This window comes from Hemiscyllium ocellatum, chromosome 27, assembly GCF_020745735.1.
Source record: "Hemiscyllium ocellatum isolate sHemOce1 chromosome 27, sHemOce1.pat.X.cur, whole genome shotgun sequence".
Classification (NCBI taxonomy): domain Eukaryota; kingdom Metazoa; phylum Chordata; class Chondrichthyes; order Orectolobiformes; family Hemiscylliidae; genus Hemiscyllium; species Hemiscyllium ocellatum.
The window spans coordinates 2,971,064-2,995,595 of record NC_083427.1 but is presented as its reverse complement, the minus strand read 5'-3'; the positions used below and the strand labels follow the sequence as shown (position 1 = coordinate 2,995,595).

The 24,532-nt window shown below is 42.7% G+C and overlaps 1 protein-coding gene and 1 pseudogene across 1 annotated transcript in view; both read right to left on the bottom strand.

The window, feature by feature from the left end:
* Positions 1–20,292, bottom strand: part of LOC132828679 (zinc finger protein 850-like) — a 30,324-nt gene extending 10,032 nt beyond the window's left edge. The window contains exon 1 of the mRNA XM_060845743.1: positions 20,183–20,292. The gene's annotated coding sequence lies outside the window, so the exon portion shown is untranslated. The remainder of the gene's footprint in view (positions 1–20,182) is intronic.
* Positions 1–24,532, bottom strand: part of LOC132828625 (Ig heavy chain C region, membrane-bound form-like) — a 136,250-nt pseudogene that overhangs the window by 97,671 nt on the left and 14,047 nt on the right.

Here is a 24,532-nt window from a genome sequence, read left to right as displayed (position 1 = left end):
ACTACAGCAGAAACTGAAACACCTGATCAGTGGATCCACAGACTCTATACAATCTGTACAGGAATTCTTGGACATCATCAGCAAAGCCTAAAGATTTCACAAGCATGCAGGACCGGGTGATGCTGTTAGCTGACAGCTCAGTGGATGAATTTTAAGTACGAATAATGTTTTGATGCAATACAAATGTCTGAAGCTGCACTGGAGTCAGGAGACATAGGACGTCACTGCTTTTTGTTACATGTTGATTCTGATGCAAGTGATTTTTCTTTTAATGAGAAGTTATTGAGGTTGCAAATGTTATTTGTGACATAAAGTCTTGTTTGATACAAATTTACCTCATAGGAGCAACCTCACTTTGATTTCACTAGAAATTCATCCTGACAAATTGGAATGACCAGACGTTATGTGATAATATTGCTATAGCCAACTGTTAATGCTTTTGGAGACAATGCTATTGAGCAATAAGGGTTCCTTAAACAGTCTTTATCAAGTTGGTAATGAATATGTAACAATTTGAAGCAATGCCTAACAGTCTCATTTTGTTTTATTTATATTGGTATAAAATTCACGGAGAAAGCCACAGATAAAGACTCCATGAACATGTTGCCAATCATTTCTTCGGGGCAACGTCAGATTGTTTCCATTTCAAAGTTGAAAACCCTCAGCATTTTAAGAGTGACGAATGAATGGTGTTCATTGCAATATTAGCATGTTTTCTGAAGAAGAGTTCTGAAGTCACGTTATGTTAACTCTTGCTTCTCTCTGCACAAATACTGCCAGATGTCTTGAGTATTTTGCTTTTATTAGGCATGTTTTCTTAAGTAGCGTTTCATCCATTACACATTGCAGGATGAATGTGCAATATGTTTGCCTCTGTCTCACTGTTAAGCTTGTAACTGCTCCCTAACAGCTCACCATGTGTACTATGATTTCAATGCTTGGCCATACCAGTATCAGGTCAGTCATTCGTGTGGAAGAACTGAATACCCATGATCCTTCACATTGTAAAGTTGTATCTTGTCAACAGATGGACATCATGCTGCTCTTTATTTTTAAAAAATAGTTCCAAGAAATATGGATAATATTGAGTTTGATGCTATTGGTACGAGTTACACATACACACCCAAGATACTTTATGCAATCACAAGGATAAGTGGAATCCATTTATCATTACTCACCGTTTACCAAAACTTTCAGTAAATCTCATGATGTTATTTTTATATAAATGATCCCTGGAACAATTTTCTTTAAGCTGTATTAAATTCCATATATAATTCATAATTGGACAAACATTAGGTAGGACTTGCTAATTAGGTGTAACAAAAATAAAACTTCATCTAATTATGATTATAATCTCTGCAAAGAACTTGATATGGTTAAAGTCACATTAGATTCAATGATGTTCGGACCTCTTTGTGATTTAATTAGAACAGTACATGTAAAGTGAAAAGAAAAAACCATTTAGTCTAATTGTCTTACAATATCAATCCAGATATAAATGCAATTAAAATGTGAAACAAGTTGGCAGAGTGTTAGTGATACTAATCTTAAACCAGACACCAAACTATTCCTCCAGGAACATAGGTTTAAATCCAACCATTGCAGGATGCCCAGTCACTGACCAACGATTGGAGATGGAATTTATGCGGCTGGTCCACTTAAGTGTCTTATCAATGGTGACTGCAAAGATGTTGATTTTGAGGGGTTTAGAGATTGTATTGTGTTGAATGGATTGTATCTTGTTGGATATTTATTGTATGGTACTTGTGTGGCACAAGTATTACTTGCCACTAAGTACCCCAACATTGTCCAGATCTTGCTGCATTTGGATACAGACTGAAAATTAATGATTCTAAGAACAACAAGCACTTTATAGAAGAGAAAGATAATAACAGCAACTTTATATTGTGAAGCACCTTTCTTACAATTGTATAAACCCAGGCACTTCAGACATAAAGTATAAAGCAAACATAAAGTGCAGTTTGTGCAGCAGATTAGAAGCTTGGCTGAAGCATACATTTTTTTAAATGAGCGTCTTAAAGGAAGAAAGAGGTTGAGAGAAAAGTTTATGAAGCTATTTCTAGTGCCTAAGCAACCGAAGGTAAGACCACCAGTGGTGAAACAATTAAAACCAGAGTGCCCAAGAGGTTGGAGTTGAAAGTGCTCTATGGATTGTGGAAACAGTGGAGATTAACGATAGGAAAGGATGATACCGGAGAGATTTGAAAACCAGGCTGACAGTTTTAAAACCAAGGCATTGCTTGACTGGGAGCCAGTAGAGGTGAGTGAGCACATGATTGATGAAAATATTATCTCTAAATTCTGTTTTTCTGAGAACATCAGCTATTTACACTGTTTCTAACCTGATTAATATGAGCAAACACTCACTCCACTTGTATTTTTACCTGCATATTTCATAGTGTTTCAACAAGGTTTATATTAAACATTTCTCTAAATTATCATATTGGAATGGGATTCTGTTATTGAATTGCTCATGGCAAATGAGAAGTGATGCTATTGGTACTGGTTGCCAGTTTCCTCAGATGCTGTACTCTGTCAATGTAATTTTACAAGCAATGCATCAGTATGTGTACTTAAAAAGTGTTTTCACTGTTTTTGGTGAAGTTAAGGTGATGGATTGGGAACAACTCCGTTATGAGAAAATGGAAATGAAGGAGTTGAACTTTGCATAGGCTCACTAAGCTTTCCATGGTCAGGAAAGAGAGGATCACATCGGTGCGCAGGGGAAGAAGTTTTTTTTTTCCTTTTCTCTGGCTCATAGTTTGAAACGTTTTCCATGAGGATATATTGAACCACAGGACCAGGGCCCAACACAAAATAGTGACGTCACAGGTAAACTGTAAGTTCGCTGGTTTAGTGATAACAATTAATTTAACTATCCATTGTAGGTTACTTTCAGATTGAAAGATAATATTGGAAGTATTTACATGCAACAAACTAAAAGATGAGTCCGATTTTTTTAAAATATCAAATGAAGAACTCAGTAATTAAAATAGAGATACAGGGCCTGGCAATGTGTTGTAACTGCACAATGTGGGAGCTGGGGGACACAATTGTGGTTCACATTGACCACATCAGGAGCAATGTTGGTTGCTTGAGGAACTCTGGCACAGAGTTGATGAGCTGGAGTCTGAGCTTCGAACACTGACATATCAGATATGAGGAACAATTACTTGGACTCTGTGTTTCAAGAGGCAGTCACACCCCATAGATTAACTACCTCAAATTTATTCAGTGGTCAGGGACAAGAGAATGTGACCACAGGCCAGGCTACATAGAGGGATCCAGGAGGTGATGCTGAATGAGCCTCAGCCCTCGAGCTAGTCCAGCAGGTTTGAGATTCTTGTTCCCTGTGTGGATGAGTGCAAGTGCTTTAAGGAGGATGAGCAAACTGACCATAGCAGGAAGCCATTCAAGAGGAGGAGAATAGAGAAATGTAGTTGGAATTGGAGATAGTATAGTTCGCGGATTAGACACTGTTTTTGTGACCAGCCCAAAGGCTGTATTACCTGCCTCATGCTGGGGTTCACAATAACTGATCTGGACTGCAGAGGAAACTTGTCACGGGAGAGGAAAGATCCAGTCGTCATGTCAAGTCGGTATCGACAATACAATTAGGAAGAGGTTCTGCTGAGGGATTGTGATCAGCTATGGGCTAAATTAAAAAGCAGAGCCAAATCCTCTCAACTGGTAAGTTCAGTTACGTGGAAAGTTATGGAAAACATTAAAGGGTGGGGTCGGGAAGTGGGGTGCTCAGCAGAGGTTATTTAAATTTCCAGAATGAGTAATTGAACAGAATGTTTTAAAGGGTCAGAAATCTATCTTCAGATACAGCAGATAAGGGGACAACTGGAGGAAGAGGGTCATCAACATAGGACGGAGGATGTTGTTCTTAAATGCAGACATTATATAAAACAAGGTAAATGAGCTTATAGTGCAGATTTAAATTGGGAGGAATCATATTGTAGGTATCATAGAGAGATGTGGCTGCAAGGGGATCAGGGCTGGGGATGAAATATCCAATTGATACACATCCTATCATAAAGACAGGCAGATGGCAGCGGGTTGGGTTGGAATTGGGGGGAGGGGGGAGATTGGGTGTGGAGTTGCTCTCTTAGTAAGAAGTCACATAGTTGAAAAGTGAATTTCAGGTGGAATTCAGGAGCTGCAAAGGAAAAAAGACCCTGATGGGAGTTGTGTACAGCCCTCATAGTAATAGCCAGGATGTGCAGAAGAAAGTAAATCAGGAGACCGAAAATGCTTGTAACACAGGCACTATTACAGTAATCACAGGGGACTTCAATATGCAGATGAACTGGGAGAATCAGGTTGTTAGTGGATGTTAAGGAAAGGAATTCGTGAAATGTTTATGCAGAGAGGATTCTCCAGACCACAACCACCAACTGATTGCCGGCTGCCCCGCGCCAATTAGAAGATGGGGTGGGGGGGGTGACACTGAGGGGGAGGACTGGAAGACCATCCCGCCGAGGCTGGTCCTCCAAATAATGGTGTCAATCAGGGGTGGGATTGGAGTTCCTACCCGAGAAAGGCTGGACCACCAACCAATGGGAGTCAATGAAGGGGGAGGCTGAGCCTGGATCCTTCTCATCAATGGCAGGTTAACTCTGTTGGTTGTATGTTCAATTCCCGTATGTCTGAAGGACTCTCCTTCTCAACCTGTCTCCTCTCCTGAAGCATGATGACCCTCAGGTTAAACCACAACTAGTGGTTTTTCTAATGAGGGAGTAGCCCTCTGGTCTGTAGGATCATGGCTATTTTACCTCATGGACTGAAACCATTTGGAAACCAGATTTATCAAACCCCAGCACAGAACCGGACCTTTCTCGTTGTGGTAATTGAGAAGGATGACCTATGTAGTCCAGAGTATAGAAATGATATGGGCAAAATGTCACGTGATAATGGTGCACTCTACCCTTGACAGGAACCATACAGTAGGGTTGAGTGCAAAGGAAGAAAGAGTGGGATAATATAAAACCAAGAACTTTGAATTCAGGAAATCAAAGTTAGAGACAAAAAAAAACTGCAGACGCTGGAATCCAAAATAGACAGGCAGGAGGCTGGAAGAACACAGCAAGCCAGGCAGCATCAGGAGTTGGGGAAGTCGACATTTCAGGTGTAACCCTTCTTCAGAACCTGATTTCTCCACCTCCTGATGCTACTTGGCTTGCTGTGTCTTCCAGCCTCCTGCCTGTCGATTTTAGAAACCAAACAAAAGCAGAAATTTCTGGAAAAACCCTGTGGGCTTGGCAGTATCTGTGGAGAGAAAGCAGAGTTAACATTACAAGTCCAGTGACTGGCTATAATCAGGAGGTATGTCCATCCTAATATGGGCTGGAGATTTCAGAAGGACAATGATATCTCAGCAGACGAGTACATTTTTTTTCCGAATAGTGCTTAAAATAACATATTCTGGTGGCATCGACCGTTTAATTGCTATGAGACAGGATTAATTAATGATCTTGCAGAAAGCATTCCAGACAGCAGTGAAATGATGTGATTGAATTTTATGTAGAGTTAGAGAGAGAGATTAGTCTAAGACTAGTATTTTAAAATTAAAAAGGGGCAATTGTGACAGTGTGAAAACAGCTAGCTAACATGAACTGGCAAATTAAGTTAACAAATAGACCAATAAAGATGTTAGTTATAGACATGTAAGGGGATATTTCATAACAAATATTGCTTTGATGAAAAAATACAAACGGATGACCTACCGTTTGTGCTTAACTAAGAAATAGGTTAAACATAGTACCAGAGCAAACTAATTGCAGAAATCGGTGTCAGATCACAGGACTCGACGGGATATAATTGACAGAATCACTAAAAGATTAATAAGGAGAAAACATTTAAAAACTAAGTGCTTACAATTGGTGGGTACAAATCAATTTTTGTTTGTAGTTGACATTAATTCACATTTTAATTGAAGTGTACAGTTTAACTTTTCAGGTGCTCTTTTATTTGTTCATTGGATCTGGTGAGGCCAGCATTTAATGTCCATCCAGAATCAATTGCATTGCTGTGGTCTGGAGTCACCGATAGGCATGAACAGGTCAGGGTGGTTTTCTTCTTATATCGTGACTTATCTGGATCGCAGAAAGAAGGATCGGTTATGCATTTGAACATGTTAAAACGATATCATCATCGAGATGGAGATAAGACAGGCAAGTATTTCAGATGGTAATAATAGTGGAGGATAACAATGATAGTAAAAGTGAAGTAGAAGAAGAGATAGACAGTTCACAAAGTGAACCATCTACTACTTGCCTGGGCAATGCTGGAAAAAAAATGGGACCGTTGGATTGCACACTTTCATAGTTAAAAGAAGGACAACATGAAGATCTGGACATTAAGACCAAAGAAAAAAGCTCAGATGGAAATGGAGATTTAATGCATGCGAGAAAATCATCTGATTGACTATAATAAAAGCAGTTGGCGTTCACTGGTGTGTTAATTCCTAAACTGGATTCTGCATCGATTCCAGAAAAGTAAATATATTAACCTGAGCAAATTCACACCAAATTCTTAGGTCTTATTGATATGTTTAGCAGTGCTTCATGTCTTTCTAACTTTTTCGATTAAATGGGTACCAGCAAGCTAAGATGATATCAGCCTTTCATGCTGTCTTTTGGAATGGAAAGTCAGGCCAGGACTTATACACTGAATGGTCAGGTCCTGGGAAATGTTGCTGAACAAAGAGACCTCGGAGTGCAAATTCATAGTTCCTTGAAAGTGGACTCACAGGTAGTTAGAAGGCATTTGATTCGCTTGACTTTATTGGTCAGTGCAGAGAGTATAGGAGTTGTAAGGTTATGTTGCAGCTGTGCAGGGCATTGGTTAGACCACTTTGGGAACACTGCATGCAATTCTGTCTCCCTGCTGTAGGAAAGATGTTGTGAAATTTGAACGGACTCAGAAAAGACCGACAAGGATGTTGCCAGGGTTGGACAGTTTGTACGAAAGGCACAGACAGAATAGGCTGGGGCTATTTTCCCAGGAGCACCAGAAGCTCAGGGGTGACCTTATAAAGGTTTATAACATCATGAAGGGCATGGATAGGGTGAAAAGGAGAAAGTGAGGACTGCAGATGCTGGAGATTAGAGTCAACAAGTGTGGTGCTGAAAAAGCACAGCCGGTCAGGCAGCATTCGAGGAGTAGGAGAATTGATGTTTTGAGCATAAGCTCTTCATCAGCAAAGTAGGGGGAGGCCCATGGAGCTGAGAGATAAATGGGAGGGGGGTGGGCTGGGGGGCAAGGTAGCTTGTAATGCGTTAGGTAGATAAAATTGGGGGGGTGATGGTGTTAGGTCAGAGTGGAGGGTGGAACTGATGGGTGGGAAGGAAGGTGGACAGGTAGGACAGTTCAAGAGGGCAGTGCCACATTGGAGGGTTGGATCTGGAATAGGAGGGGCAGGGGGGAGATCAGTAAACTGCTCAACATCGATCCTGTGCGGTTGGAGGGTCCCAAGGTGGAAGATAAGGCATTCTTCCTCCAGGCATCGGTGACTACCATCTGGCGGTGGAGGTGGTCCAGGACTCACTGGTCCTTAGCAGGGTGGGAGGGGGAGTTGAGTGTTCAGCCATAGGGCAGTGGGTTTGTTTAGTGCATGAGTCCCAGAAATGTTCTCCAAGACCACATTGGGAGCAATGGACACAGTGGATGACGTGTGTGGAGGTACAGGAAAATCCCTGCCGGATGTGGAAGGATCCTTTGTGGCTTTGGATGGAAGTGAGGGGGGAGGTATCGATGCAGGCTTTACATCTCTTGTAGTGGCAAGTGAAAGTGCCGGGAATGGAGGGTGGGTTGGTGGGGGGCATGTATAGGGTGAACAGCCAAGATCTTTTCCCGAGATTAGGGGAGTTCAAAATTAGAGGACATGGGTTTAAGGTGAGAGGAGAGAATTTTAAAAGGGACCAAAGGGACAACCTTTTCATGCAGAGGGTGGTATGTGTATGGAATGAGCTGCCAGAGGAAGTGGTGGAGGCTGGTACAATAACAACATTTAAAAAGGCATAGGTGTATGAATACAAAGGGTTAGAGGGATTTGGGCCAAATGCTGGCAAATCAGACTAGATTAATTTAGGATAGCTGGTCGGCGTAGACAAGTTGGACTGTTTCTATGCTGTGCAACTCTATGACACTAAATGGACTACATCCATTTTGACTGACGCCATTTCCGTTTAAAAATATTTCAGCTGTGTTCCAAAGACTTATGAATCAAGTTGTAGATAAAGTGCCAAACTCTTTTGTCTGAGATGAACATATAATGCAACTAGAAGACCTATTTAGACCATTTCATTTAGCTGGCTTGTAATAAATCTCACCAAAAATGAATTTGCAAAACTGATGTTATTTTACCAAGGGCATTTTGCAGGGCAAGGGCAAATATTGCCAAGAACAAAAATGAAGGCTCTCATAGAAATTTTTATTCCTAAACCTAAGAGATTATTACATTTTTTGAAATGTGTTGGGTTTTATTGTAAATTCATGGCTTACTTCAACATAATATTTTCACATATTTGTTAGGGAAACAGGTCAAGGTTGTATGAGAACACAGTGCCAAACAGGTCTTGACAAACTGAAAGTAATCTTAAGAAATGACTCACTGTTAACTGCCCCTGACTTTACAAAATTATTTAAAATTGCAATTCATACTAGTGACTAGGGAATAGTTGCAGTGATGATGAATCAGCAGGAGAGAGAAACCAGTCGATTACTTTTCTAAGAAATTAAACTAATATCAGAAGAATTTTTTTTTGGTGGTAGGGATGAAATTTCAGATCATTTCTGGTCCCCCCAATATTTTTAAATTGCAAAGAAACACATATATACTGATCATAACCTGCTGATGGTTTGCAGAGAAACTCAACACATGAAATGCAATCATCTGCAGTCCTCACTTTCACCTACATGAAATGCAAGACCATTCAGTTGGGAGTGTAATCTAACATTCAATGTAAAAATTGTTTGTATTGCTGGAGACGATAATTCAATAGCTGAAGCATTATCCACTACACGGGTTGAACTGAAATAGCTTAAGAATTTGGAAAGTAAACAAGTAGTTATTGGAATCCTCTATAAAGAATAAAAGAGGGTGAGTAAATGTAATTTTTTGTGTTATTTGCATATGTTTTCTGGACATGAAACATTTTAAGAAGTGCTTCTTTCTCTTTAAGGGTGGGTTCAATAGACTTCAGTTTTTCACTTTTTATACGAGAAACTGAAATGAAGATTAGACTGCTATAACTGGAGGATCAAGAAGGTTTTGCAACTTAAAAACCAGGTGTTGCGTATTGTTGAGGTGTACAAATACCATGGTGTTTTTTTGGAAGTAGTAACAGAGAGAATTCTAGACTGAATGGTGATGAGGATCTTTTTTTCAGCTCTTTTGAGCAGGTTTGAATTAAGGCTGTAATGAGATCAGGATCTGAGTGGCCCTGGTGAAACCCAAACTGGACTCGGTGAACAGGCTATTCCTAAGCTAATGCTGCTCCACCACACCGTCAATGATATCTCCCATCACTTTACTGATGATCAAAAGTGATTGGTAGGACAGAAATTGGTTGAGTTGGATTGTCCTGTGTTTTCTGCACAAGACATTTCTGGGTAATCTTCCACAATGTAGGGTAGATGCCAGTGTTGTTACTGCACTTGAGCAGCTTGGCTAGGAACACACAAGAACTGGAGCATGAGTCTTCAGCACCATTGCCAGAATGGTTTCACAGCCTAAAGCTTGTGCAGAATCCAGTGCCTGCAACTGTTCCTTGATCAGCTCCAAGTGTTAGCACAGTGACTGTGCCACACCACACGCTGGAGGGTATCCTCGAAGTGAAGATGGGACATGAGGAATCGATTCTTCATGTTTAATATCTGGAATGCACTTTCAATCAAGGCATTATTACCTTAGAAGGTACAGGTAGAAAGCAGGAGAAAGGCACTAAGTGAAAGGTCACCTGGACAGCAGATGAAGGCACAACAGACCGAATGGTCATCATCCGCGTGGTAACACTGCGAAAATCTGGAACTTGTGCTTGCACTTCTTATTCCTCAACTGACTCCAATATGTCCCACACTGAGCATGCTCCCCTCACAGCCCACCACTGTCCAGTCACCAGGATTTCCTATAATGAGATGGAAGGACATCGTGCTGCTTCCTGATTAGTGGGTAATCGCCCCAATAAAAGTAAGGAAAAGGGAAAATAAATTGCAGGTCAATTAACATTTGAAGAGGAGAAATTGCTAGTCACTGCTTCAGGTAGGACTCCTTCCCAAAAGTGGCAACAACACTCTCCCTATCCACTGAACATTCCTTCAACCACTTACCCACCCAATAGCTCCCAGTCTGGACTGATATTCAGCACTGATTCTCATTCTTTCTTTCTTTGGGATGGGGTGTCTCAACTTTGCAGGCAAGAGGAGAATCGGAAACAGAGTTAATTAGAAATCTACTTTATTGAGACAAATTCAAGACAGGTTCATCTGCTTTCGAGTAATCTATATTGACAAACAAGTGCAGCAATTTACAAATTAATGTGGAGTACATTATTCACATCGACAATGGGACAGGAGAGACAAGGGTTTTTTCTTGGAGCTTTCACAGTCTCAATCTTTCCCCTTCATGCTTGTTCTTTCATTGCATCTTTATTTTCTGACTCTGATTTGTCACATTGGCTTTTACTTGAGAGGGTCTTCAGGTGGCCAGTCACAGTTCAAGTGAGCAATGATCGCCTCACCGAATCACATGATATTCTGTGTGTTCATCGTTGCTTTGCTTTCCTCTTATCACAAGGCCGTTACATGCTGTTTTCAATCATTTCCCTGATGTCCCTGTACTCACTGACACAAGCAGCTTCAAGGCTCTACTTTTAATATTTTAGCCTCAGTCAGCTCTCTAATGCTCTACCTGGGCATCCTTTCTCCTAGGTTTTCCCTGTCTACGATACTGAAAGGTAAAGTCGCTATCAACTTCGAAGACCACAGGGCTGCTCTCTCACTGGAGAGACACAACTGGTGGCATTTTAACCTGAAGTTCACCACACCTCAAGTGAGGGGATGGGTGGAGAGGGAGGATCCTTCACGATACCCTCAGCAGGTGCAGGAATTGAACCCACGCTGTTCATGTCACTGTGCATCGCAAACCAGCCGTTCAGCCAACTGAGCCATGCCTCTGTTTAGAAAGCCCACTGGTAGCCGGGGTTTCAGTCTCTGCTTTCCAAACGTAGCCTTATCAGTCAATTACACACAACCTTTGTCATTCATGCTATGCAACCAGCTTTGTTCATTTGAACTTGGCCCAAATCAAATTCTGGACAGTAACAGCATCCAAAAGACTTGAACCTCTCAAGAGGCACTGCAAATTATAAGTCCATAAGCAAATCTGGAGATTTTGAACTAACAGTGATCCACTCTAGTGTTGTACAATGACTGGTTTCACTTCCAATTTTAAAATTGGGGGAAAAACAAGAGTCAATTAACAGCAAACTATTCACCTGCAATAATGTGCTATTTTGTTTTCTTTAATTCATTCACATGATGTGGGCATCACTGGCCAGGCCAGCATTTATTACCCATACCTAATCGCCCAGAGGGCAGTTAAGAATCAACCACACTGGCCTGGGGTTTGTGAGTTATGTGTCGGCCTGACAAGGTAAAGATCGCCTTTCAGCCCTTCCAGCCTACTGTACCATTCATGATAGTCGTGGCTGCAATCCATCTCAATATGCTTTCCCCCCATATCATTTCATCCCTTTAGCCCCAAGTACATATCTAATTCTTTATTAGGTAATGCAATCATGTATTAAAATTACCCTCTGTATTCATGCCGACAGATGCCATACTTAGTATTCTGCTTCTGCGGGAATCTTCAGAGGTAACGTCAAGATTCGTCAGCCCACCATTAAATATAACACAATAAGGAAAGCATTGATTTCCCGGATAACACATTATTTGAACTGGCACAAGATAACAAGCATGAGTTAACATGTTTTCCTTCCCAAATAACTGTTGTACATGGCTCTTCAGAGAAAAAGGCAGCAACCTAAATACATCTTTCACACACTGGTGAGGTGACAGGTTCCATCACATGTGCAGGAAGATTTTAATGGCATCGCAATCTCAGATTTAAATTGAGCAATTTTCTTGGTGTTCGTTGCAGAACTGCACGTGCTCCAGATAGTAGCTTCTCAACATTTGCAGCCTTAGGTATTCCACATGAATATGGAAGTAACTCATTATCTCACCAATTCCAAATTTTCTCAGTTTCCAGCTAGCTCAATGTTCCTTTAAATTAGCAAGTTTAAAACAGTTCCCTTTTCTTTGCTGTTTCCCAGTTACTCTCCCAGCCCTTCTGCAGCCTTCCTCCCTCTCTCCTATTTCTCTTTGCAGCCTGTTTTCCCCCCAACATCTCCCTCTTGTCCTGCAGCTCCCTTCTCTTTCCACAGCCGCTTTACACCTCCATCCAGTTCCCTTTTTCGATTTGTTCCTGGGATATGGATGGCACCCAGCGTTTACTGCCTATTGCTAATTGTCTTGAGGGCAGTGAAGAGTCAACCAGGTTGCAGTAAATCTGACATCACATGCAGACCAGGGCTAGGAAGGCAAATTTCCTCCCTGAACTATCATTAGTAAATCAGATGCGTCTTTATGACAGTGTTTGTCATTAGACCAGCTCTTTGCTCCAGATTTTATTGAATTGAAATCTCACCGTCAGACTTGGTGGGATTCAAACCCACGTACCCAGACACTGCCACTACATCACTGCCTGCGGGAATAACTTCTCACTGTTCCTCCAACCAGAGGCTGTTTCGTGCCAGGTTTGCCTATGATTGGCTCAGCAAGGAACCTACCAGCAGTGGCCTGTGATTGGAGGAGCAGCTCCTCACCCAGCAGGGTCTGGGGCTGAATTGATATTTCACAAATCAAATCTTCCTCAAGGGCAATTAAACGTTTCTCAGAAGGTGTTTGAGCCCTGATGACTCCTGTTGTCCCTTACTGGGTTAGGGGCTGCACAGAGCCAATTGCAGTGACCAGAGTACAGTCCCATACCAGGGATCTCACTCGAAGGGAAGTGAATCTCAAGCTGTGGAACTTTGCCCACCACGTGCCTGTTTGTGAGCACCTCAATACCACTGAGAGAGTAACAGTCAAGGAGCTCCAAAGCACAGGCCCCATAATGAGCACAGTATTGCATCCTACATTCCCAGGTCCTTCAGGCAGGCCGCTCTCAATGTCTTTTTGGCTTTCAGCACCCTTGAGGGTCCTGGTAAAGACTGTCCCATCTGTAACCTGTACAGAAGCAGATTTGAATGATCATAGGATGGACTAGCCCATCCAGAGACTGAGGCAATGTGTCAGGTATTGCCTAAGGGCTGGAGTTAAACAGTAAGACGTTGGAGAGCTTTTTGAGTGGATTTCCCAATCCCCCGTCTGCTTTCTCCATGATGATCCCTCTCCTGAACCAATGTCACATCTTGTCCCACTCTGCTGCAGAACAGCTTGGTGCAGATCTGTGACATGGTGTAAATCCACAGATGCAGTATTTGTCATTCTGTTTAAGGCAGCAGACCAATCCTTCACAGCATTGGTCACAAACTGCATGGATCCATTTCTGCGCTGTACTGGAGGCTCTGTGGATATAGCCACTACTCAACCGCAGTCTCTGGAACCTCCTCCAGCCCAAGACTCTCCAGGCTCCCTGTGCACCTCTACATCTGCCAACCCCACACCACCATTGTTGGTTGTGCTTTCATCTACTCAGTCCCAAAACTCTGGAACTTCCTCTCAGAACCTCTCTCCCTTCTCTTTAAAAACACTTGTTAAAACTGATCTCTTTGAGCAAATTATGGATCAACCAGAAAGCACTTGAAGCGATTGTATAATCTGGAAGTTTCTACATAAATACAAGTTGCTGTTGCCATAGCCCCTACATACACTGGGAGAATCAGGAATATCACACATGCATTTTAAATCCTCAGACCATAGCGACCACAGTCATTCTCGGACGGTCAACTTTCAGTCAGGAACAAATCCAAGTTCGATCCCAGTTTCTGATTCGAGAATGTTTCCAGCATTCCCCGTTGTTCTTGCCAACCTCAAAAACCAGTTGTAAAGGAGCCTGTGTGCTCCGTGTCTAGGAGCTCTGAACCATGTGAGAGAGCAGCTCAGGCTCATTTCTTTCCCACATCAGAGTTAAGCCCTACGTTCAATCCTGCAGCTGATGGACAGCAGCAAAAATAGAATCCAACCCCTGCAGTCACACAGGAACTCGCGAGTCTCTCAGCTGTGGGGGAAGAACAAGTGAATCCCTTCCCACACACAGATCAGGTGAACGGCCTTTCCTCGGAATGAACTCGCTGCTGCTGCAACAAGGTGAATGACCAAGTGAGTCCTTCCCACACTCGGAGCAGATGAACAGCTACTCCCCAGCATGAAGTCGCTGGTGTCTCAGCAAGGAGAACGACTGAGTGAATCTCTTCCCACACTCGGAGCAGGTGAACAGCTTCTCCCCAGTGTGAATGCGCTGGTGTTTCAGCAGGTCATTGCTGCTTTTAAAACTCTCCTCACAGTCAGAGCATTTAAAAGCTCTCATATCAGAGTGAACACGCTGGTGTCTCCACAGCTTGGATGACTGAGTGAATCTCTTCCCACACTCTGAGCATCTGAACGGTCTCTCCCCGGTGTGAATTCGCTGGTGCTCAGTGAGTTGAGACGATCGCCTGAACCCAGACCCGCAGTGAGAGCATCTGAATGGTCTCTCATTGGTGTGAACACGTTGGTGGCATGACAGTTCCCTGGAGCTTTTATAGCACTTCGCACAGTCTAGGCACTTAAAAGGTCTCTCGTCTGTGTGAACCCGCTGGTGCTGCAGCAGGTTGGAAGACTGGGTGAATCTCTTCCCACAGACAGAGCAGGTGAATGGTCTCTCCCCGTTGTGAATTCTCTGATGTGCCTGCAAGCTGGATAAACGCGTGAATCCCTTCTCACACTTGGAACAGATAAACGGTCTCTCCCCCGTATGAGTGCGTCGATGAATTTCCAGCCGGGATGGGTAAGCGAACCCTTCCCCACAGTCGCCACATTTCCACGGTTTCTCCGTGGCGCATGTGTCCTTGTCTGGCTCCAGGCTGGATTATCAGTGGATTCCTCACCCACACAGACAACACGTGCAGAGTTTCTCCTGGATAAGAACGTTGTGATTTTGTTTATTTGTCAGGGTTAAAGCTCTTGCCACAGTTAGTCCACTGGAACACTCTCACCTGGGTGGGTTTCTCTCAGTGCTTTCTCGGACACGATTCTTGGAAAATGTTCTCCTTCCAAATTCAAAAGCCAATGACATTCAGATCCTGATGAATTGATTGAATCGGTCAGATTGTGAAATGACGAATGCTTTGATTTTCCTGTCTATAACTCCTCTCTTTGTTACCCCCTGTTAAACCAGTTTACAAAAGCCATCACTGTCTGTCCAGGATAGAAATTCAGAACAGACAATTCTAGTTTTTATGGAACAATCTTTCCTTGATTGATTTCCCCAAAACTGTAAATTCCCACCCCTCCTCCATGTATAACCTCATCTAGATAGAGTTGGAAGAACAGTGAATTACTAAACAGAGATAAAAATGCCTACTATTCAAGACAGAGAAAGTTCAAATGTATAGAGAGGTGATCAGGGAGGGCAGGGATGAAACAGAGCAATGGACAGGCTTGGTTTCGGATCCACAGTAAAAGCAGCAACACCATCCCCAGAGATATGAAACTTCTCACAGATAACAGAGCATAGCATCAAAGGTTCTAAATTGACTGGGTAAAAGTACTCACCTCTGTAACAATTCTCGCTTTCAGCTTTAACATTTCTAACTGGAGGCCGAGGCTGGAAAGGAACGTAAGGACCAGAGTCAAATGAACTACAAAACAAACCATTCACCCCCTTAAACCTGCTCCACTGCTCAATGAGATCACTTTTGATCTGTTGTTTTAAATTGTACATTCCCATCTATCACTGGTAATCATTGATTACCTTGCCTGGCATGAAACTAGCCACCTTTATCTTCAAAATACTCAATCACCCTGCTTCCACTGCCTTTCAGAGTTTGCAAAGTTGTACAAGCCTCAGAAAAAGTATTCTCCTCTGTCCTACAAAGGTGGACCCCTTATTTTTAAACAGTGTCTGCTTATGCTTGACCAACCTGCAAGAGGAAACATCTTTTCCGCATCCACATTTGTCAAGATCATTCAGTGCTTTTTACACTTCAATAAAATCACCCTTCAATCTTCTAAAGTGCAGCAACAACAAGCCTAAACTGTCCAAACTATGCTCATAAGTCTCTTAGTTTAGCTTTCAATCTAGTAAACGTCCATTGAATCACGTTCTTCAAATTTACATCTTTGCCAAAATAAGGAGACCAAAACAGCGCAGGCTATTCACACAGTGGTCTCAACAATGCCCTGTATACCCAAAGTATAAGTTCCTTACGTTTAAATTCAATTCCACTCAAAGTAAAGGATTTCATCCCATTAGTACTCATGTGATATACTACTTCATGTGATTCATGCAGTAGAGCATCTTTCTTCCTCAGGTTTCTGCAGTCATTTACACTTTAAGTAGTAATCTTTTTTTTCCTTAATTCCATAAATCCCACAAGTCAGGAAATGGCCATGAAGTAATGCCATGTTGTGACACAATTATTGGGGTGCAATATCATCCCACTCGCTAACCCAGAGCATTTGGATGTGCACAAACCAACAAATTTGGTATGAGTAATCTATAGATCCCCAAATACTGGTTCCACAGTGGGGCACAGTATAAACCAGGAAATATTAGAGGCTTACAAGAAAGGTACAGCAATAATTATGCACAAAGACTGGAGGCAGAGTTCCCTGATTGCTTTGGAGATTGTTTCTAGGAGCAGCATGTTGTGGAACCAACCAAGGAGCAGGCTACTCTGGATTTGGTATCGTGGAAGGAGGAGAGATTAATTGGTGACATTATAGTTAAGGATCCTCTAGGGACTAGTGACCATAGTACGACAGAATTCAAAATTCAGTTTGGGGGGTGAGGACGTGGAGTCCCTCAGTAACGTTCTGGAAATAAACAAAGGAAATTACATAGGTATGAGGACAGATTGGCCCAAAGATTTGGCAGGAAGGCTAAAAGGTAAGACTGTGCATGCTCAGTGGCAGATTTTTTAAGGAGCTACTCAATTCCTCACATTTAAATTACATCCCAATAAGGAAGAAAGATGGCAAGGTGATAAAAGAATTCAAGGCCAAACAAGGTGATCAAGAACAATATAAAGTCAAAAACTAGGGAATACCACATTGCAAAGGCCAGTAATAGGCTGGAAGATTGGGAAAAGTTCAAACATAAACAAAGGGATAGTAAAAAATTAATAAAAATATGTTTACGTAAATTACAAAAGAAAACTAGCACAAAACACCAAAAAAGGATAGCAAAAGCTTCTATAGGTATAAAAAAGGCAAGAGAGTCCCCAAGGTGAATGTTGGTCCCTTGGAAGATGAAACCAGAGAATTAATCATGGCGAATACTGCAATGGCAGAGATGTTAAATCAATACCTTGCTTCAGTTTTTATGGAGGAGGACAATAGTGCCATTTCTGTTGGAATGGGCAAATCAAAAACAACAGAAAGGGAACAATCAACGCCGATAGGGAAAAGATACTCAGCAAACTGTTAGGATTGAGGGCAGACAAATCCCCCGGGTCTGATGGACTATATCCCAAGGGATTAAAGGAAGACACGGTGGAGATCGTGGATCCATTGGTTACAGTATTCCGAAATTTCCTGGACACGGGAAAGGTTCCAGTGGATAGGAAAAACGCTAATATAACACTCTTATTCAAAAAGGGAAGCAGACAACATGTGGGAAGTTGCGGACCAGTTAATTTAACATCTGTTGTTGGGAAAGTGTTAGAATCAGTTATCAAGGAAGTAATATCAGGACATTTGGAAAGTCAAAATACTTTCCATTAGAATCAGCACGGTTTATGAAGGGCAAATTATGTTTGATTAATTTGCTAGATTTCTTCAAAGATGTAACAAGCAAAGTGGAAATAATACATCTGAATTCCTGGAAGGCATTTTTGATTAGATTACTTACTTAATTACAGTGTGGGAACAGGCCGTTCAGCCCAACAAGTCCATACTGATCAGCCAAAGCGCAACCCACCCAGACCCATTCCTCTTCTGTCCTATGGTGATCGCCTGTTCTATGAAACAAAAGAAGTTGCATCAAGACACTGTTCAAAAAGCCCACAACACACTGCAGAACACCAGAACTACAAAAAGAGGAAGAAGAACACCTATACAATGTATTCGCCAAAAACGGATACCCCCGCAATTTCATCAGCAGACGCCTAAGGGAAAGACAACAGAACGAGGACATGCCGCAACCCAAAGGACTAGCAACACTACCATACATCAAGAGCATTTCCGAACTGACAGCCAGACTGCTGCGACCACTAGGACTCATAACAGCACACAAACCAACAGCCACCCTCAGACAACAACTCACCAGAGCAAAGGACCTGATACCCAGCATGAGAAAAACCAATGTAACGTCAAAATCCCATGCAAGGACTGCACAAAACACTACATAGGGCAAACAGATTGACAGCTAACGGTCCGCATCCATGAGCACCAACTAGCCACGAAACGACACGACCAGCTATCCTTAGTAGCCACACACGCAGATGACAAGCGACATGAATTCGACTGGGGCAACACTACTATTATAAGACAAGCCAAACCGAGAACAACCAGGGAATTCCTAGAGGCATGACACTCATCCACAGATTCAATCAATAAGCACATCGACCTGGACCCAATATACCGACCACTGAAGCAGACAGCTGGAACTGACAACCGGAAGCAGCAGTTTCAAATCACTACAAATGCAGGGGGAAAGATCACAGAAGTGCTTCACAGGCAGCTCCCAAGCACTGAGGATGTCACCTAGACGGGGACGAAACATCTGCAACACAAATTCCCAGCTCGGCGAACAGAACTACAACAACGAGCACCCGAGCTACAAATCTTCTCACAAATTTGAAGACAAAAGGCAACAGACAACCGATTTTTCAATGTATAATTTCAGTTACTCTACCTATATCCCACAGTGATGTAACGTTACTTCAGCAATTATAATTACTGATACAAAGTAAATGAACTCACACCAGTGTGTAATTGTTTCAGCCAAGAGCTGAGTCAACAAGAATGAAAACTATGTGGAGGAAATACATAATTGTTTTTTGTATTAACTAAAAATGTATGCAAGAAAGAAACGGGACTGCAAAACAATGGTAGCAATACAGACGACTAGATAAGATGCTGTGAGGAGAGGCAGTTAAGCTAGATATGCCTCTACAACCAAGTAGGTATAAACATCTGTTTCCCACTTTTACAGAAACACAGGAACAAACCCCAATTAAAAGGGTCTTAATGATAAGATGCTGTGAAGAAAGGAACAGATGGAGGGAGTAGATAATGGTCAGGCAAGAATATGCCTAACAATAACCCACCGCAGGATGAGGTCAAACGGCCTTGTGAGGCCAGAAATAAGCATTTTGTCACAGACAAGGCCAGATAAGCAAGAGATAAACAGGAGTAATGGGTGACGGTCTTCGGGAAGTAGAAGATGTAAACAGGGGAGGCGCAATGAGATTAAAAAAATAGAAATCAAATTATATAAATATCGAGTATTCGTTGAATTTCGGTGTGTTTTGTCCCTGCCTTGTGGACAGTGGACATCACACCCACTTGCAAATGTGAAATCAATGACACTTCTGATTCAGATCTTGTCTGGGACTGAAATTATTGGTGAGTGAGCTTTGTTTCTCACAATCACATTGTAAAATTTTGCTATAAATTCTGTTACGATTGAGCCCTCCACTATCACCCGATGAAGGAGCGTCGCTCCGAAAGCTAGTGCTTCCAATTAAACCTGTTGCACTATCACCTGGTTGTGGTGTGATGTTTAACCACGGAAATGGCGGCGGTTAACCGGGGCCCTCCGTCCGCTGCGGAGCGACACGGGAGCTGGTTACTCGGGGGTTTGAAGCCACGTCGTGCCGTTTGGAGTCATCTCACCGGACACGCACCGCCGCTTCCTTCGCTCCCTTCCCGCCCCACTCACCGAGCCCGTCTCTGAAGTGCTCCGGCATTCAAACTCACGGTCCCGACACAGCTCTACAACCGCACTGCGGAATACGCACTGCGCAGTCCCCAGACCACAACCGCACTGCGGATTCCGCAGTCCGCAACCGCCGACTGATTGACGGCTGCCCCGCGCCAATCAGACCTGGGGGAGCGGGTCTGGATCCAAGCAGTGAACGTCACTGAGTGGGGGGGGGGGGGGGGTGGAGAAGGAATGGAGGACCAACCCGCAAATGGCTGGTGTCCAACCAATCGCGGTCAACGAGGGTGCGTGGCAAAAGTCGATCCAAGTGGATAACCCACCAACCATTGGGTGCTAATGAGGGGCGGGACTGGAAGACCGACCCACCGAGATTGGTCCGCCAACTAATGGGGGTCAATCCGGGGCGGGACTAGAATTCCTGCCTGAAAAAGGCTGGACCTCCAACCAATGGGAGTCAATGAAGGGGGAGGCTGAGCCTGGATCCTCTCATCGACTCAGTGGCAGGTTAACTCTGTTGGTTGTATGTTCAATTCCCGTACGTCTCAAGGATTGTCCTTCTCAACCTGCCCCCTCTCCTGAGGCATGCTGACCCTCAGGTTAAACCACAACTAGTGGTTTTTCTAATGAGGGAGTAGTCCTCTGGTCTGGTAGGACCATGGCTATTTTACCTCATGGACTGAAACCATTTGGAAACCAAATTTATCAAATCCCAGCAGAGAACTGGACCTTTTCCTTTGTGGTAATTGAGAGAGATGACCTATGTAGTCCAGAGTATAGAAATGATATGGGCAAAATGTCACGTGATAATGGTGCACTCTACCCTTGACAGGAACCATACAGTAGGGTTGAGTGAAAATGAAGAAATAGTGGGATAATATAAAACCAAGAACTTTGAATTCAGGAAATCAAAGTTAGAGACAAAAAAGAACTGCAGACGCTGGAATCCAAAATAGACAGGCAGGAGGCTGGAACAACACAGCAAGCCAGGCAGCATCTGGAGTTGGAGAAGTCGACATTTCGGGTGTAACCCATCTTCAGAACCTGACTTCTCCACCTCCTGATGCTACTTGGCTTGCTGTGTCTTCCAGCCTCCTGCCTGTCGATTTTAGAAACCAAACAAAAGCAGAAATTTCTGGAAAAACCCTGTGGGCCTGGCAGTATCTGTGGAGAGAAAGCAGAGTTAACATTACAAGTCCAGTGACTGGCTATAATCAGGAGGTATAACCATCCTAATGTGGGCTGGAGATTTCAGAAGGACAATGATATCTCAGCAGACGAGTACATTTTTTCCAAATAATGCTTAAAATAACATATTCTGGTGGCATCGATCTTTTAATTGCTATGAGACAGGATTAATTAATGATCTTGCAGAAAGCATTCCAGACAGCAGTGAAATGATGTGATTGAATTTTACGTAGAGTTAGAGAGAGAGATTAGTCTAAGACTAGTATTTTAAAATTAAATAAGGCAATTGTGAACGGTGTGAAAACAGCTAGCTAACATGAACTGGTAAATTAAGTTAACAAATAGACCAATAAAGGTGTTAGTTATAGACATGTAAGGAGATATTTCATAAGAAATATTGCTTTGATGAAAAAATACAAACGGATGACCTACCATTTGTGCTTAACTAAGAAATAGGTTAAACATAGTACCAGAGCAAACTAATTGCAGAAATCGGTGTCAGATCACAGGACTCGGCGGGATATAATTGACAGAATCACTAAAAGATTAATAAGGAGAAAACATTAAAAAACTGAGTGCTTGCAATTGGTGGGTACAAATCAATTTTTGTTTGTAGTTGACATTAATTCACATTTTAATTGAAGTGTACAGTTTAACTTTTCAGGTGTTCTTTTATTTGTTCATTGGATCTGGTGAGGCCAGCATTTAATGTCCATCCAGAATCAATTGCATTGCTGTGGTCTGGAGTCACCGATAGGCATGAATAGGTCAGGGTGGTTTTCTTCTTATATCATGACTTATCTGGATCGCAGAAAGAAGGATCGGTTATGCATTTGAACATGTTAAAACGATATCATCATCGAGATGGAGATAAGACAGGCAAGTATTTCAGATGGTAATAATAGTGGAGGATAACAATGACAGTAAAAGTGAAGTAGAAGAAGAGATAGAAAGTTCACAAAGTGAACCATCTACTACTTGCCTGGGCAATGCTGGAAAAAAAATGGGACCGTTGGATCGCACACTTTCATAGTTAAAAGAAGGACAACATGAAGATCTGGACATTAAGACCAAAGAAAAAAGCTCAGATGGAAATGGAGATTTAATGCATGCGAGAAAATCATCTGATTGACGATAATAAAAGCAATTGACGTTCACTGGTGGTGTTAATTCCTAAACTGGATTCTGCATCGATTCCAGAAAAGTAAATATATTAACCTGAGCAAATTCACACCAAATTCTTTGGCCTTATTGATATGTTTAGCAGTGCTTCATGTCTTTCTAACTTTTTCGATTAAATGGGTACCAGCAAGCTAAGATAATATCAGCCTTTCATGCTGTCTTTTGGAATGGAAAGTCAGGCCAGGACTTATACACTGAATGGTCAGGTCCTGGGAAATGTTGCTGAATAGAGAGACCTTGGAGTGCAAATTCATTGTTCCTTGAAAGTGGAGTCACAGGTAGGTAGAAGGCATTTGATTCGCTTGACTTTATTGGTCAGTGCAGAGAGTATAGGAGTTGTAAGGTTATGTTGCAGCTGTGCAGGGCATTGGTTAGACCACTTTTGGAACACTGCATGCAATTCTGTCTCCCTGCTATAGGAAAGATGTTGTGAAACTTGAACGGACTCAGAAAAGACAGACAAGGATGTTGCCAGGGTTGGACAGTTTGCGCGAAAGGCACAGACAGAATAGGCTGGGGCTATTTTCCCAGGAGCACCAGAAGCTCAGGGGTGGCCTTATAAAGGTTTATAACATCGTGAAGGGCATGGATAGGGTGAAAAGGAGAAAGTGAGGACTGCAGATGCTGGAGATTAGAGTCAACAAGTGTGGTGCTGAGAAAGCACAGCCGGTCAGGCAGCATTCGAGGAGCAGGAGAATTGACGGTTTGTACATAAGCTCTTCATCAGCAAAGTGGGGGGAGGCCCATGGAGGCTGAGAGATAAATGGGAGGTGGGGGCAAGGTAGCTTGTAATGCGTGAGGTAGATAAAATTCGGGGGTGATGGAGTTAGGTCAGAGTGGAGGGTGGAACTGATGGGTGGGAAGGAAGGTGGACAGGTAGGACAGTGCCACATTGGAGGGTTGGATCTGGATAAGGGGGGGGGGGGGGGCCGGCGAAGGGAGATCAGTAAACTGCTCAACATCGATCCTGTGTGGTTGGAGGGTCCCAAGGTGGAAGATAAGGCATTCTTCCTCCAGGCATCGGTTACAACCATCTGGCGGTGGAGGTGGTCCAGGACTCACTGGTCCTTAGCAGGGTGGGAGGGGGAATGGAGTGTTCAGTCATAGGGCAGTGGGTTTGTTTAGTGCATGGGTCCCAGAAATGTTCTCCGAGATCACATTGGGAGTAATGGACACAGTGGATGACGTGTGTGGAAGTACAGGAAAATCCCTGCCGGATGTGGAAGGATCCTTTGTGGCTTTGGATGGAGGTGAGGGGGGAGGTATCGATGCAGGCTTTACATCTCTTGTAGTGGCAAGTGAAAGTGCCGGGAATGGAGGGTGGGTTGGTGGGGGGCATGTATAGGGTGAACAGCCAAGATCTTTTCCCAAGATTAGGGGAGTTCAAAATTAGAGGACATGGGTTTAAGGTGAGAGGAGAGAATTTTAAAAGGAACCAAAGGGACAACCTTTTCATGCAGAGGGTGGTATGTGTATGGAATGAGCTGCCAGCGGAAGTGGTGGAGGCTGGTACAATAACAACATTTAAAAAGGCATCTGGATAGGTGTATGAATACAAAGGGTTAGAGGGATTTGGGCCAAATGCTGGCAAATCAGACTAGATTAATTTAGGATATCTGGTCGGCGTACACAAGTTGAACTGTTTCTATGCTGTGCAACTCTATGACACTAAATGGACTACATCCATTTTGACTGACGCCATTTCCGTTTAAAAATATTTCAGCTGTGTTCCAAAGACTTATGAATCAAGTTGTAGATAAAGTGCCAAACTCTTTTGTCTGAGATGAACATAGAATGCAACTAGAAGACCTATTTAGGCCATTTAGCTGGCTTGTAATAAATCTCACTAAAAATGAATTTGCAAAACTGATGTTATTTTACCAAGGGCATTTTGCAGGGCAAGGGCAAATATTGCCAAGAACAAAAATGAAGGCTCTCAGAATTTTTTATTCCTAAAACTAAGAGATTATTACATTTTTT